The 5,861-nt window shown below is 34.1% G+C and overlaps 1 pseudogene; it reads right to left on the bottom strand.

Moving 5' to 3' along the window:
- Nucleotides 1–756: 756 nt before the first annotated feature.
- On the bottom strand, nt 757–875 carry LOC112481709 (annotated as a pseudogene).
- Nucleotides 876–5,861: the final 4,986 nt, after the last annotated feature.

The raw sequence follows: 5,861 nt of genomic DNA, 5'->3' as shown, positions 1-5,861 counted from the left end.
AATAATGGCTCCCTGTGGTTTCGATCTGCATTTTCTTGATGATTAGTGATGTTGAGCATTTTTTCATGTATCTGTTGGCCATCTGTATGTCTTCTTTGGAAAAATGTCTATTCAGATCCTCTGCTCATTTTTAAATCATATTGTTTCCTTTTTTGCTATTGAGTTGAATGAATTCTTTATGTATTTTGGATATTAACCCCTTATCAGATATATGATTTGCAAATATTTTTTCTCATTCAGTAGGTTGCCTTTTTATTTTGTTGATGATTTTCTTTGCTGTGAAAGAGCTTTTTAATTTGATATAGTTCAACTTATTTGTTACCTTTGCTTTTGGAATCAGATCCTAAAAATCATAGCCAACACTGATGTCAAGGAGTTTACCTGCTATGTTTTCTTCTAGGAGTTTTATGTTTTCAGGTCTTACATTCATTTTAATTTATTTTGAGTTAATTTTTCTGTATGATATAAGATAGTAGTCTAGTTTCATTCTTTTGCATGCGGCTGTCCAGTTTTACCAATATTATTTATTGTAGTGACTGTCATTTCCCCATTGTATGTTCTGCCATAAATTAATTGATGATATATACATAGGTTTATTTTTGGACTCTATTCTGTTTCATTGATGTAGGTGTCCATTTCCATGCCAATACCATGCAGTTTTGATTACTATAGCTTTGTAACATAGTTTGAAGCAGAAAGTATAATGTCTTAACCCCTTTTCTTCTTTTTCTTCTTTTTTTCTTTTTTCTTTTTTAAATGCCATAGCGCCTGGTATTCCAAAGTGGTCTCCCATCCAAGTACTAACCAGACCCGACCCTGCTTAGCTTCCAAGATCAGACAAGATCAGGTACGTTCAGGGTAGCATGAGTATAGACAAGCTTTGTTCTTTTTAATATTGCTTTGGCTTTGGAGTCTTTTGTGGTTCTATACAAATATTAGGATAGTTTGTTTTATTTATATGAAAAATGGCATTGGAATTTTAATAGGGATTGCATTGAATCTATAGATTGCTGTGAGTAGTATGGCCATTTTTAACAATATTAATTATTCTAATCCATGAGCACTGAATATCTTTTCATTTATTTATGTTTTCAATTTATTTCAATAATGTCTTATAGTTTACAGTGCACAGGTCTTTCGCCTCCTTGGTTAAACATATTCCTCGGTATTTTTTAATTTAATTGTAAATGAGATTATTTTCTTAATTTCTCTTTCTGATAGGTTATTATTAGTGTAGAGAAATGAAACAGATTTTTAAATTTTGATTTTGTGTTCTGCAACTTTACTGAATTCATTTATTTGTCCTAACAGTTTTTTGTTGGAGTCTTTAGTGTTTTCTATATATAATATTACGTCATTTGCAAATAGTGACAGTTTTACTTTTTTTCTTCCAATTTGAATGCCTTTTATTTATTTTTCCTGCTAATTGCTCTGTCTGGGTCTTCCAATACTATGTTCAATAAAACTAGTGAGAGTTGACATTCTTGTCTTGTTCTTGATCTAAGAAGAAAAGTTTTCACCTTTTCACGGTTGAGTATGATGTCAGCTATAGGCTTGTCATATATGCCCTTTATTATATACCCACTTTGTTGAGAGGCCTTATTTTTAAATCAAAAATAGATGTTGAATTTTGTCATGCTTTTTATGCATATATTGAGATGATCATATGTTTTTTAATCTTTCATTTTGTTTATTGATATGCAAATGTTGAACCATCCTTGCATCCCTGGAATAAATTCCACTTGATCATGGTATATGATCCTTTGATTATATTGTTGGATCTGCTTTGCTAATATTTTGTTGAGAAATTTTACATCTATGTTCATTAGGGATATTGGCCTGTAATTTTTTTTTTCTTGTTGTGTCCTAATATGATTTTTGCTCTCAGGGTAATGCTGGCCTTGTAAAGCGACACTTCCAAATTCTCTTTACGAGGCCAGCATTACCTCCTCGTCTACTTTTTGGAAGAGTTTAAGAAGATTGATATTAACTCCTCTTTAAATGTTTGATAGAATTCACCAGCGAAGCCACCTGGTCCTGGACTTTTGTTTGCTGGGAGGTTTTTGATTACTAATTCAATCTATTTCCTCAAGATTTAGTCTGGGAAAATTGTACGTTTCTAGAAATTTATTCATTTATTCTAGGTTGTCCAATTTGTTGGTGTATGATTGTTCATAGTAATCTCTTATAATGCTTTGTATTTCTTTGGTATCAGTTGTATCGTCTCTTTCATTTCTGCTTTTATTTATTTAAGGCTTCTCTTTTTTACTCTTACTAATTGTATGTCAATTTTGTTTATTTTTTGAAAGAACCATCTCTTCGTTTCATTGGTATTTTCTATTGTGTTTTTAGTCTCTATTTCACTTATTTCTGCTCTGATCTTTATATGTCTTTCCTTCTACTAACTTGGGTACTTCATTTGTTCTTTTTGTAGTTTCTTGAGGTGTGAAGTTAGGTGGTTTATTTGGGATTTTCTTGTTTCTTGAGGTGCTACATTTCTCACTATGAACTTCTCTCTTAGAACTGCTTTTGCTCTTTTATACCATAGATTTTGGTATGTTGTATTTCCATTTTTGTTTGTCTCAATGTATTTTTAAATTTCTATTTTGATTTTGTCATTTACCCTTGGTTGTTGAGTAGTACATTGTTTAATCTATACACATTTGTGAATTTTTCAGTTTTCTTCTTGTAATTGATTTCTAGTGTCATAACATTGTGGTTGGAAAATATGCTTGATATGATTTCAGTTTTTAAAAATGTATTAATACCTGTTTTGTGGTCTAATATATGATCTATCCTGGAGAATGTTCCATGTACACTTGTGAAAACTGTATTCTGCTGCTTTGGGGTGGAAATTCTGTACATATTTGTTACATTTATCTGGTCTAACATCATTTCAGGCCAGTGTGTACTTATTGATTTTTCTGGTTGTTGATCTACCTATTGATGTGAGTGGATATTAAAGTCCCCTACTATTATTGTATCTCTATTTCTTCCTTTAAGTATGTTAATATTTGCTTTATATATTTAGGTACTCCTCTAGTTTGATTTTAGAGCAATTATGCATGAGCCCTTATATACTATTGGGAGGTGATACCATCAAAGTCTAATCTACTCCCTCCCAAAAAACTATCCATTCCTCTTGATATACTCAGGATATACCTCATAATAATGGGAGTCAGGAAAGGAGTTTCACCAACCTATATTCTTTTGGAGTGCAGCCTGCAGTAGATGGATGGGTGCTAAAAAGATCTATTTTGGTATCTATTTTGGTACCTATTTTCTAAATGTAGAACCATTAGCTCCCCTCATCCTCAACTTCTTGCAGACCAAAGATCTTTTGAATTTTTTTTCTTAAACTCTCAGAACACAAAAGAGCTTATTTCATCGTTCTCCTAAAATGTTCAAGAGATGACTGGCCTACTCTTACTGTGACCAGGAGTTTTCAGTCCTTGCTTATGCTGTGAAGTAACTGGCATTTTCTTTTTAAAGTAGAAGGTAAAAGTCAATATAATATCTGGCAAAGCTCCTTTATGTGCTCCAAGAGTTCAGCACAGAACAAAGTGCTGGTTATATGGAGGGAGTGAGAAAGAGATACAAATCAAGGTCAAAAGCCCATCTCTGTATGACATCCACTCAGTATCTTATCCTGGCAGTGAGACAGGTGGCTGGTGATTTTGCCTCATCTTCATGTCTCTTTCCTTATCCCTTGTCTTCGACCAGTCCCAACTAATTATTTTTGTTCCCATTCTCCCATTTATCATATAGACTCTGGGCTTAGATTACAAAATATAATTCTCACATGATCTTTAAAATTATAGCACCATTTAATTATTTTGGCTTGAAGGGATTCTGAACTGTAGACTATTTAAAAATAAGTAAGGCACCTGAACCTACAGATAAACCAGAGCTTCACTAAAACTGGGACTACAGACATTATACCTCCTGGTTTGATAACAATAGGAAGTTTTCAGCACCACCTGTGTAGTTTTCTTGCAATAAAAATTAAACCTAAATTTAATCAAACCTGTAGAAGTAGATACTACTTTATAGAAAACAGCAAGGGATAGTGAAACAATTTAAATGACACTGTGAGGATGTCATCAATCAATTTAGAATGTGGTAAACTCCACAGGACAAGTCCAGGTCCCCCCAAAACTAAGGGCATAAAAAGGGAGGTTAAGGATGGTTATAAAAGATATGTAAGGGACAAATTACCCAAATGTAGTATGTAGAATTTATTTCAATTCTGATTCTACCAGAGCAATTGTAAAAATAGGTTTTTAAGATCATAGATACAATATAACATGATTATTGTTAATTTTGTTGGATGCGATAATAGTATGGTGGTTATGTTTCTTAAAAATTCTTTATCAGCTACAGATGTATATTGCAGTATTTAGAGATAAAAATGTCATAATGTAAAAGATTTGGTTTAAAATATTTTGAAACATAACAAAATACCAGTGTTTATGAAAAAAATTAAAATGATATGCGTAAAATGCTGATAATTTTTTAAGCTGGATGATAAGTACATGGAGGTTTATTATATTATTCTCTCTACTTTTTATATGTTTATTATGAGAACTTTCCATAATAAAACATTTTGGGCATGGAAATTACTATATATATGTGTGTGTGTGTGTATATAAATACATGATAAAGGTGGCTTCTATTCTGGTTCTATCAGTGAAATAGTGAGAATTGAATGAATTTGGGGTATATTTTGGGGGAAGAGAGAACTGTTTTCTAGTGGTTTTAGAAGAAGCCAATTATGATTCCTAGGTTTTTGGCTTTGAGTGACAAGGATGGCCATGAACTTAACTGAGAAAAAGAAAACTCTAGGAGGCAGAAAACTGGGAGAGGTAGGCAGAACTCAGAAGTTTAGTTTTGGCCATATTAAGCTTGACATGGCAATTAGAAATGTCAATCCACAGTTGGACATCTAGCTCTGGAGCTCCAGGCAGGTAGTGGAGCTGATGTTATATTGTACATTTCGGAGTTATCAGTCAGTAGATGGGATTTAAAACTATGAGATTGGATACGATCGCTAAAAGAGAGTGTGGTTAAAGAAAAGTAGTTCATGAGTGAATTTTCCAGAATCTAAGATGAGTACTAAGAAATCATCTGCAAAATTTCTCCAAGGCAAAAAAAGGAATCAGCCCCTTTCAGTAACCACATTTAAACTACTGGAGCTGTGAATTGGCTCTGGTTGTCTCTTTCTCCCCAAGGGCATCAAGAACTCTGGTGCTGGGGAGTTGCAGCAATGCTGCCCGGATGCAGCCTTGGACTGGAATTTAACTCTGCGGCTAACACTCCACTTTCCAAAACAGTGGAGCTGTCATCCAAACCTGGACCTTGTTTCCTGCACTGTTTCCCTGGCTGCTTGTCAATATATGATTTCCAAATCATAGGACCCTATTCACTGTCGAGCCTCAAGGCACGCTTGTCACTAAAACAAACGAAAGAGGAACTCAACAGAAACTGGTCTGGTCAAACTGTCTACTTTTAGGGATTTTTCCTTAGTTGGCCTGTTCTTGCTGCCCCCCTCCCCCCAGGAATAGCAATGCAGTGCTAACTCTAAGGAGCTTTTGTTTGCTTCTCTGACTGTGTGGCCCCAAATGACAATGCCACGATTCACAAGCTAGTGAGATTCTAAATGTCAGTGCAAATGCCAGCAGCAAGGTTACTCTTCAATATGATGGAAAAATTCTTCCATCAGTATTTGATTTCTAATGCACACATTCGTGGACCCAGCAAACTTAACTCCTTGATTGCAGTCTTTGAGCCTGATTGCCAATAGGGTGCAGGGTTAATATTACAATATAAAGGAGTTTAGGGACACATTAGAGGAAGGAGGT

The sequence above is a fragment of the Pteropus alecto genome, unplaced genomic scaffold (assembly GCF_000325575.1).
Source record: "Pteropus alecto unplaced genomic scaffold, ASM32557v1 scaffold55, whole genome shotgun sequence".
NCBI classification, from domain to species: Eukaryota; Metazoa; Chordata; class Mammalia; order Chiroptera; family Pteropodidae; genus Pteropus; species Pteropus alecto.
This window is presented reverse-complemented; position numbering and strand designations above follow the sequence as displayed.